The sequence below is a fragment of the Ovis aries genome, chromosome 2, assembly GCF_016772045.2.
Source record: "Ovis aries strain OAR_USU_Benz2616 breed Rambouillet chromosome 2, ARS-UI_Ramb_v3.0, whole genome shotgun sequence".
In the NCBI taxonomy this organism is placed as follows: Eukaryota; Metazoa; Chordata; class Mammalia; order Artiodactyla; family Bovidae; genus Ovis; species Ovis aries.
In genome coordinates, this window is record NC_056055.1 from 105400785 (window position 1) to 105412035 (window position 11251).

At 47.9% G+C, this 11251-nt stretch overlaps 1 long non-coding RNA gene across 1 annotated transcript; it reads right to left on the reverse strand.

Annotated features, from left to right (window-relative positions):
- Positions 1-333: 333 nt before the first annotated feature.
- On the reverse strand, positions 334-9487 carry LOC121818543 (uncharacterized). Its single transcript, XR_006058509.2, has 2 exons — positions 8142-9487; positions 334-7174 (listed from the first exon to the last, which is right to left on the reverse strand). It is a non-coding gene; the product is annotated as an uncharacterized LOC121818543 (long non-coding RNA).
- Positions 9488-11251: the final 1764 nt, after the last annotated feature.

Genomic DNA, 11251 nt, shown 5'->3' on the forward strand with positions numbered 1-11251 from the left:
TTTTCTAGTTACCTTTTTGTTCTACTTTTGGGAAGAAGTCTCGGAGTTTTTCATACCCTCCTACAAAATCCTCTTTTTTTTCTGTTATATATTAATTTCAGTGGTAACTGAAAGAAGACCTTGGTCATTTCCTTGGACTGGTTGGTTTTTGCAGCTTCCATCTCAGTGACCAGCCCAAGGCCCCTGCATTCTGGAATCAAGGGAGGGGAAGGTATGTGTGGTTCTGATGGCTCAGATTGCCAGCTGCTCCTTATCCTCGTGGTCAGGGTCAGGCCTCAGCCCTGCCCTCCACTCTGACAGACGCCCTTGCATCAGGAGACTCTCCAGTTCAGGTTCCATCAGAAAAAGCTTTATTTAGTACCTTCCACCCCACCAAGCCCTAGAATTATGCTGGAGAGCTCAGGAATTCCTTCTACGATGGAATGGTGAACTCAGTGAGAAATGACTTGCCCTATGTCCTATGGGAGATAGAAGCAGTGCTGGATTGCGGGGTCAGGCAAGCCCAGCCCATGACCTCAACCTCCAGCACAGAGGACGCAGCTGATGAGTGGCCAGCTCTCCCTCCCTACTCACCTCTCTGTGTGTCACTTCCTAGCCTCCCTGTCTTCCCTTCCACCTCCACTGAAGGATCACAACAGGGTGAAGACCTTTAGAATGAATTGCACAAGTTGATCAAAAGAGAACACTGGATAGTCTATGCATAATTTTTTTCTATGCATCATTTTCAAGTGAAGAAATTTTAAAAAATTATGTAAATAAATGTCAATTCAACCAGGTGATCCTCAGTTTTAAATATGTGACCCTCACACACCCCATACTTTTATACAGAAGCACCCAGGAACTTGCTTTAATGGGCCTGTCTTGAACCTCTCTAACTGTTTCTTGGAAGCACTTTTTGAACCCCCTCGCGGTGGTATTGCCCATCTACAAACAGATGGCTTAGGGCTATGTTGCCATCTTTGTGTTTAGTAGTGCATATTAATGAAATTATTTGTCTTGTATGAGTATATTTTCTTTCACTATGTTATCCAACTAAGTGGGCAACAAAATAAAAATGTGATACTAGCAATAAGAAGGGTTAGGTCACAGGAATTTAATTTGGATGAGACAAGAAGCCACCAGAGTGGCCAATCTTAGGCTTTAAGGATGTTGAATTAATCCGGCTGGTGGTGTTTAGTTTTGAAAACAGCATGACTAGAGAATAAAGCTTAATTGGAGGGTTTACAGTCTTTTTGAGATATCTTCCAGAGTTCATGTGTCAAAGCTCATGGGAGGATTCTGATTGGTTCTGCTCAGATCACACATTTGAACCAATCACCACGGAGAAGGAAATAAACAATTAGAATTGGACCAATGAGGCCATTCCAGGGGCTTCTATGTTTGACACCCCTTCAGACTCATATGTGGTTCATGTCATGCTTTCCCAGTGAAAGCTTGCTGGAAGACAAAACCTGACCGTTATAATCATTCATAGACATTGTATCAGTGCCCTCTCAGAATAAGGCATTATATTCAGCTTTGTGGAGAAAAGCAAAGATTAATCAGACTCATCTGGCCAAAGGGGGCTTAGAGCAAGCAAGAGATTTAGTTATGTCCATAAATATCTAAAACAGCCTCAGTTCAGTTCAGTTCAGTCGCTCAGTTGTGTCTGACTCTTTGCGACACCATGAATCGCAGCACACCAGGCCTCCCTGTCCATCACCAACTCCCAGAGTTCAGTCAGATTCACGTCCATCAAGTGGGTGATGCCATCCAGCCATCTCATCCTCTGTCGTCCCCTTCTCCTCCTGCCCCCAATCCCTCCCAGCATCAACATCTTTTCCAATGAGTCAACTCTTCGCATGAGGTGGCCAAAGTACTGGAGTTTCAGCTTCAGCATCATTCCCTCCAAAGAAATCCCAGGGCTGATCTCCTTCAGGATGGACTGGTTGGATCTCCTTGCAGTCCAAGGGACTCTCAAGAGTCTTCTCCAACATCGCAGTTTAAAAGCCTCAATTCTTCTGCGCTCAGCCTTCTTCACAGTCCAACTCTCACATCCACACATGACCACTGGAAAAACCATAGCCTTGGCTAGACAGACCTTTGTTGGCAAAGTAATGTCTCTGCTTTTGAATATGCTATCTAGGTTGGTCATAACTTTGCTTCCAAGGAGTAAGTGTCTTTTAATTTCATGGCTGCAGTCACCATCTGCAGTGATTTTGGAGCCCAAAAAAATAAAGTCTGACACTGTTTCCACTGTTTCCCCATCTATTTCCCATGAAGTGATCAGATCAGATGCCATGATCTTCGTTTTCTGAATGTTGAGCTTTAAGCCAACTTTTTCACTCTCCTCTTTCACTTTCATCAAGAGGCTTTTTAGTTCCTCTTCACTTTCTGCCATAAGGGTGGTGTCATCTGCATATCTGAGGTTGTTGATATTTCTCCCGGCAATCTTGATTCCAGCTTGTGCTTCTTCCAGCCCAGTGTTTCTCATGATGTCCTCTGCTTATAACAGCCTGCCTGCATGCTAAGTCTGTTTAGTCATGTCCAACTCCTTGTGACTGTATGGACTGTAGCCCTCTAGGCTCCTCTCTCCATGGGATTTTCCAGGCAAGAATACTGGAGTGGGTGGCCATGCCCTCCTCCAGGGGATCTTCTGGACTCAGGGATTGAAGCCGAGTCTCTTATGTCTCCTGCATTGGCAGGCGAGTTCTTTACTGCTAGCGCCACCCAGGAAGCCCATAACAGCTTGCAGTTGGGCTCTAAAGGCACAGACAGATTGCTCTTAGATGCCTGTGGAAACCAGTGCAGAAGAATAATCCTATAAACTTTGTCATTTGTTGGATGGAACCACCAAGGTGAGGGAGCATCAATCTTGTTTACCCAGAGATGGCCTGATGCCTGGGCCTGATTTCCTGAGGTCTTTCCAGGCATCTACAGTGCTGTTTTCTTTCAGGTCCAACCTCCCATTCTTCTACTCAGCATCCCGTCCTGACTTACCCAACTCACATCAGGACCCTGACTCCTCCCTTCATCCTCTGCCAGGCTGGTCCATGCAGCAGTTTTCTGCCTCCTGCGGCATCATCACAGACATTTCAACTTCTGATTTCTGAACTCCACTAAGACACCTGACTGGTGATGAGCTTCAGATCAGATCTGGCCCCAGCCTTTGTTCTAAGTGTCTCTTCAAGCAAATGTTCTAAGTGTCTCTTCAGCCTCCTATGCCTGGACTTCTAAGGGATTTCAGTCTGTTGGCGAAACTCTCCAATCACCGACAACCTGCCATGTGGTGAAGCTCAGTCTTTAGAATATCCCCCCTGTCATCCCATCATATCCCCCACCCAGGATCCCACTGGAAAGTTAAACTTTTGTAAAAGAGGGAAAGTGTCTGTGGCTAGGTGGAAAGGGACAGTGCCTGGACTGGAGGCAGGGCCACATATGGTTAGAAGGGAACTCTAAGCTAGCTAGCTAGCTAGATTGGCCTCTGGGGCTCCATCAGTTAATAATTTCAGTTTACTCAGGGCATTGGTTTCACAACTCTGCATGTTCCAGAAAATACTTGTGACTTTTTCCCCCACACACTGGTAAGAATGTGAAAAGTTGTCAGTCAAATAGTTATTTGCTCCATAAGGAAGCACACAGCAGGCTTACATATTTTCCTTTCTTAATGACTCTCTGAGTGAATTAACGCCTTTTTTAAAAAATTGAGGTAAAATTCACATAACATAAAATTAACTATTTTAAGGTGTATATTCAGTACCATTTAGTACATTCACAATGTTCTGCAACCACGACTCTCTCCACTATTGAGTTCTAAAACATGTTCATCACCCTAAAAGAAAATCTCTTACCCATTAAACAGTTACTCCCCCCTGCCCCCTTGCCTAAACCCCTGGCAACTACCAACCTGCTTTTTGTCTTTATAGATTTGCCTATTCTGAATGTTTCATATAAAGTTAGTTGTACAATACATCATCTTTTTGCCTAGCTTGTTTCACTCAGCGTAATGTTTTCAAGGTTCATCCACAGTGTAGTATGTATCAGTACATCACTATTTTTCATATGACTGAATTACATTCAATTGTAAGTATAACCACATTTATTCATCCATTCCATTGATGGATATTTGGGTTGTTCCTACCTTTTATCTGTTGTGACTATGCTGCTGAGAACATTCATATGTGTTCACATACTTGTTTTCTATTATTTGGGCCATATATCTATCTAGAAATGGAATTTCTGGACCACGTGGTGATTCTATGTTTAACTTTTTGAGAAACCACTGTGCTCCCTTCCACAGAAGCTGAACCATTTTACATTTCCACCAGTGATATACAATAGATCCAATTTTTCCACATCTTCTTCAACATTTATTTTTGGAGTGTTTTTTTTATAGCCTATATCCTAGTTGGTGTGAAGCGGTATCTCATTATGGTTTTTCTGTGCATTTCCCTAAGTACTAATGATGTAGAGCATCTTTTCATGTTGTTGGTTAATTAAATCAATTGGCCACAGATGTATAAATTTATTTCTGGGTTATTTTAGTTAAATTCTATACCATTGGTCTATATGTTTATCCTTATACCAGTACCATTCTGTTTTGATTACTGTAGGCTTCGAGTAAGTTTTACAGTTAGGAAGTGTGAGCTCTCCAGTTTTGGTTTTCTATTTCAATATTCCTTTGGTGAACTAAAACTAATGCTAATTACAGAAAGGACTTCTGTGTTTGGTCAGACTCACCCAAGTCATCCCAGGCAGCAACTTGTTATAGGAGAAGGATCCTTGGAGACCTGAGTTCTGATTCTGGCTTTGCTCCTGCGGTACTGGAGGAGACTCTTGAGAGTCCCTTGGACAGCAAGAAGATCAAACCAGTCAATCTTAGAGGAAACCAACCCTGAATATTTATTGGAAGGACTGATGTTGAAACTGAAGCTGCAATGCTTTGGCCAACTCATTGGAAAAGACCCTGAAGCTGGGAAAGATTGAAGCAACTGAACACAACAACCGGCTCTCCAGGTGTCCTTTGTAAATCACGTGTCCTCTTTAGGTCTTTACTCTTTTGCAAAATGGAGACAAGGGGGCTCCAACTTACATTTCCCCTTGAAGTGGTACTTGAAGCTTTTTAATAAGCTCACCCCAAAAAATGCTTAGAATTTTCAGATTGAGGACCCAGGTACCAGAGAAGTTACTGTCAGACAGCTCCCTCCAACCCCACAAGTATAGCTACCTGGCCTGCTTCTATACTGTCAGCCTGCTCCTTCCTGCCTCATCAATAAAGATGTTATTCTCGCAAGCACTGACCTGGCAGAGTGAAATTCTAGCAAGCACTAAACTGAAAAGTTTGAGTCAAGGAGAACATTAAGAGACTGAGTTACCTTTAGTACCTCCTCTGATTGTCATTGAAATTATGCTTGATATTCTCTAGAACTTGACTAATGAGTAAAAAGTGAAGTCTCATATATTTTAGATGGCACAATTCATTCATTTATCCAAAAACATTTATAGGTAACTGTTATGTGCTAGGCATGGTGGGTGGTTATTATGGGCCATACAAGGATACATTAGGTATGAGTCTCACCTCTGGTTCCACATTTGAATAATATTAAGGGGAATTTTCATTGTTTTGAAAGTCCCTAATTTTCTCATTGATTTGGGCATTGCTTTCAATTTTTAAATTGCTACTGCACATGTTAATGACTTTGGGTGTGTGCTTGCTAAATTGCTTTTCATGTTCTACTCTTCGCGACCCTATGAACTGTAGTCCACCAGATTCCTCCACCCATGGGATTGTCCAGGCAAGAATACTAGAGTAGGTTGCCATGCCCTCCTCTAGGGGATCTTCCTGACCCAGGGATTGAGCTGTTAGTTCTGTTAGGTCTCCTGCACTGGCAGGTGGGTTCTTTACCACTAACTATCACCACTTGGGAAGCCCTGTTAATGACCACAAAAGAAAAAGTAAAAGTGTTAGTCGCTCAGTAATATACAACTCTTTGCAACCCCATGGACTGTAGCCCTCCAGGCTCCTTGGTCCACGGGATGCTCCAGCAAGAATACTGGAGTGGGTTGCCATTTCCTGCTCCAGGGGATCTTACCAACCTAGGGATTGAGCTCAGTTCTCCTTCATGCAGGCAGTTTCTTTACCATCTGAGCCACCAGAGGAGCAACTACCACACATCTGAAGCCCCTTTCTACACCAAGCAATTTCGTACAGTCTGTGTTACCTGGCTGAAATCAGGATACACACCACGGTTGTCTTCTTAACTTGATGTAATTTCCCTGAATTATTTTCTTGTAGAGATACAGTCCAAATTGTAGACGGTGAGGTACAATGCCTCCTTAAAATGGTCACGGGGCACTTTAGGGAGCGGAGGGCCTGAACTACCTCCAGTGTCTAGATGAGGACAGAGTCACACCTGATTCCAGAAGAAAGCAGTGGGTGATCCTGGTCTTGGGTCACTTTATTCTTCCCAGAAGGTTCAGAACTGCTCCCCTGCATCCACTTATGCCTGAGGGCTAGCAGGGGCTGGGCCAGGCAGGGATGAGGAGCTGAGAGGAAGGGCAACAGGAATAATTACTTGGGCTGGCAGCGCCTGGCTAGGTGGACCCTTGGGACCCCGGAGGAGAAAAGAGTGAGGGTTCCTTTAATGGCCACAGGTGTTGGAGTAGAAAATTTTCCATGAAAAGGGGGCTGTTCCACATGATTAAAACAACCACTTGGTCAGCTTGGCAAGTTCAGACTTGTTTGTTTCACACTTCGCAGCGTGTCCTTCAACTCCATTCAGAGGCTGTTCCAATTGCTAAAGGAATTCCTTTTCTTTTTACTCACTAATAAGGAAGGAGTGGGAGAAACTGGGCCTCCAAGGGCAGGCAGAGGCAGGGTGCTTGGTTTTGTTGGAGTCGGAGGGGAGCGAGGCGGGGGATGCAGATGAAGGGAGCTGACTTGGCAGCTGGTAAACCTTGGAGTGGGGGCGCGGGAGGGCCCTGCAGAGGGCCCTCCAGTTGGACAGAGGGCCTGTCCAGTTGGTGGCTGCTTGGCGGGAGAAGCCGGCGGTAGAGTGACTCGGACCAAAGTCCGTCCAAGAGAGAGAGCTCAAGACCTGGTCCTCGCCGTGGTCACAAAGGGGAGTGTTTCAAGGGAAGCTGGGGAGGAAGACAAGCGCGCACCCCCTGGGGTGTTTAGACACTGCGCATCCACCTGCAGGGAGAAGTGAAGACAAGAAGCAGCGTAAGCGCATGCGCGACCTCCACGCCCACCGTCCTGGCGGGTTACTGGGTGACTCCCTGTCTGGGGACCCCTCTGTAAAATGGGGCTGCTTGAGGAGTGAAGAGGGCCAATTTCGAAGAAAGCATGTGAACAACCGATAGTGTTAATGGTGGGGATCCTTCCTTAGTCCTCATCCAAGGTTCTTACCTGTTCTCTCCTCCTAGGATTTAATTGTGCTGAACCCACTCCAGTACTCTTGTCTGGCAAATCCCATGGACAGAGGAGCCTGGTGGGCTGCAGTCCATAGGGTCGCTAGGAGTCGGACACGACTGAGCGACTTCACTTTCACTTTTCACTTTCATGCATTGGAGAAGGAAATGGCAACCCGCTCCAATGTTCTTGCCTGGAGAATCCCAGGGACAGAGGAGCCTGGTGGGCTGCCGTCTCTGGGGTCGCACAGAGTCGGACACGACTGAAGCAGCTTAGCAGTAGCAGCAGATAGACGATAGATAGATAGATGCTGGGTGGATAGGTAGGGAGAGGATGGATAGATAGGTGAAGGATGCATTGATATGATTTGATAGATGGGTAATTAGATGTGCTTAATCGCTCAGTCATGTCCAACTCTGTGACCCCGTGGACTGTAGCCCACCAGACTCCTCTGTCCATGGAGATTCTCCAGGCAAGAGTTGCTATCCCCTCCTCCGGGGGATCTTCCTAACCCAGGGATCAAACCCAGGTCTCCAACCATTGCAAGCAGATTCTTTACCATCTGAGCCACAAGGGAAGCCCATGAATACTGGAGTGGGTACTCTAGCCCTTCTCCAAGGGACCTGCCCAACCCAGGAATTGAACTGAGGTCTCCTGCATTGCAGGTGGATTCTTTACCAGCTGAGCTACCAGAGAAAGCCCAGGTAGATAGATAGGGAGGTGGATAAATGATAGAAACAAACCTTACCCATTCAGCTCCTGTATCTCCCCAACTGAAGCGCAGGATGTAGAGAAGTGCCTCATAAAAGACAGGGCCTGGATCCATGAAGGCGTTTAGAGCAAAGGTAGATACGGGGCTATGCTTAGACTTGATAACCTGGCAGGACAGGGTTCAGATCTGCCCCTTACTGGCTGAGTGTGCTTGGGGAAGCTACTGGATCTCCAGGCCTGACTTGCCCCATCAGTAAAACAGGATCCCAGCAGTACCTGCTCTCGGGACTGCGGTGAGCTCTGACTTAGTGTGGGCAGCAAAGGCAGCTGTATGCTGGACATGGGTTCCAGTGCCTGTTCGCTCTCTTCTTTCCTGCTTTCTTGCAGCTTTGCTTCCAGAGTTCCCCACATACAGCCAGCTTGTAGCTGGTTTATATCTTTTCGAAGGCAACACTTCAGACACAGAAGCAAATCTCAATCAAGTCCTGAATCCAAGTCTCTGGAGAAGAGAATCTGGAAGGACCCTCCAGGCTCCGCCACAACCGTAACCCCCTCCAGTCAGAAGTAAGGGACCCAGTGGTGCAAATGCGGATGCCACTCCATACCTTCAGCTCCTGCCAAGAAAAGAAACAGTTCTCAGAGGGAAGGGTGGACACACGTGACAGGATGAGCAGACACCCCTCAGCTCTCTACCGTGGCTCCCCAGAAATAAACATTCTCTCCAGACCGACCCCCGTACTGCCTTTCATCTCAAAGTTCACATCTTCCTGGGATTAAGTCCTTCAGCCCCTACCTCCACCCCAATCTGTCCCCTGTTCCCCCATTCCATCCGCACTGGTATGACCCTCCTAAAGCTTCCAGTGTGCGCTCCACTGGGTGGGCTAGGGATGATCCCAGAGTGTGAGCCCTACCCCCAAGGTGCTGACAGTCTAGCTGGTGACAGCGAGACAACACACGCAAACCCACTGAAGAGGTGCCTGGTACACACGCAAACCCACTGAAGAGGTGCCTGGTACACACGCAAACCCACTGAAGAGGTGCCTGGTACACACGCAAACCCACTGAAGAGGTGCCTGGTACTAAACCGTGAGTCGTAACCCTGAGGGCTCCAGGGATCCAGAGAAGGGAGGATCCATGTAGACTGGAGTGATCAGAGAAAGCTTCCTAGAGGAGGAGGAACCAGGGCAGACTTGAAGACGGCGGGGATTGGGAAGAACATTCCAGGCAGGCGCTAGAGGAATGGAGAGAGTCCTGCTGATTAGCTGCCCAGGTGGGGAAGGGGTGGTGGGAAGGAGGGGAGAAGTCCAGCTCCAGCGGAGCCGTGACTGTGATGGGCCTCCCTGGCCACGCATGGCCCTCCGACTGCGTGCTGGAGGTCGGTGTGTCCCGGCCTCCCTCCCACCCCACTCAGACAGGCTGGCTATCGGGCTCCCGACCCCAGAGCTGCCCCATTGATTGGCCTGTGAAAGGCCACTTGGTGGGCTGGTTGCCGAGAGACGGCCCCAGAGGCCAGGGCTGGGATTAGCAAGTGGCCCTGTTTGCTCTCATTGCGGGGAGGAAAGAGGACTTTGGTCTCAGCTTATCAAACTGCCCTGGGTTTGAAAGCCCAGGAATGCAGCCTTGGCCAAATGTGCAGGTTCACAGGACACCCATTAATCAAACAGTTCCCTTCCCTCCACCCCAATAACCTGGCCCCCACTCCACATACATACACACTCACACTCACATACGCACACACTGCCACTGCACTTTTATATGGTGTCTTGGAAGGCCAAGCCCAGCTGGCTGCTGAGCCTGAAACACCTCAGTGAGATGTTTCACGCTGGGCTGGTCTGCATGCTATGTCTTTCCCCTAGTTTTCCTGGGGGCCACGGAGGAGAAGAAGCCAGAACACCATCTTGCTGCCTCTCTTCTCCATACAAATGGAAACTCATTGTTTCCTCAAGATGGAAAGAAAAATATCCTGGGAAGCAGCTTATTAAAGTTTTTTTAAAGTTTCAAGCAGTAAGCTTTTTAAACAAAATATTTTTTTTAAGAAAACATAAAATTCCTCTTACACAGTGGATGAAACTACTGTGGAACGTCACATATCAACTCAGAGGCCAAGCGTCACAGCTTCTAACCCACGGCTGCTGTGTCTTCAGGGTAAAGGGGCTGGAGACTGTCACCCTACCGGGCCAGCTCTCTTCCTGTCCTCGCCTCCACCAGACCACCAAGCACCAAGCACTGAATCTAAGAAAAGTGAATTTCTTACAAAAAATACAAAGAAAAACAATAAATGCGAGTTCCTGTTAATAGGTTCTAAAAACCAGCTGCCTGGGTTCCAGACAGGGGCACACGGCTTGGAGTGATCCAGAGTGAAGGTTCATGGCCTTGAGAAGACAGTGTGTTTCTATGTGTGGGCTCCAGCTACCAGACCTCAGATGTCAACCTTGGTGGCAGAGAGGGCGCAGACTGGAAGGAGAGAGATAAAAGGCTGAGATAATCCACACCATCCAGACAGTAGCTGAAATCCTTTGTTCTGCTCTGGGCACCACGCTTGAAGTTACCTCAAATTGTAAACAGGAGCCCAACCCAAGGGGCTGAGTTGGCTGGTGAAGCACTCCAAGGTTATGTCCAGTGAGTACGTGCAGACCTGAAGTTGCACGTCCAGAGAAGTTTGCCAACTCTCCTTGGACCCACGTGTTACCGTCTCTTGACCCCACCCATTGCCCTCCACCCACGGCTGCCACCTTAGCCCAGGCACCCAGTGCCTCTGGCCAAGCTGCCTGCAGCCACCTCCCCTGGACTCTCTGCTCCAGCCAGAGGACACCCTGGAAATGCCTTCTCCACCTGGCAGCTGGCATGACCTTGCTAAATTCCACACCTGATCCTGCCTTTCCCCTATCAAAACTCCCTGGTCTGTGCCCTCCCTCGGCCCTGCTAGGGCCTCGGAATCAGGTCCAGCTGGTGCCCTACCTGGGGTAAGCTGTCGGTCTCCCCACACATTCTGAATCACTTGCAGTGCAGGCGCCAGGCTGTACCCTGGACTCCCATGTCCCAGCCCCTCTGTCTGGAGCACACAGAGCTCCAGCACCCAGCCTGAGTAGCCGTCATGTGCCCTCCAGCACGTGGCTTCCTCTCCTCTGGGCAGCGCCCAGCCCCCAG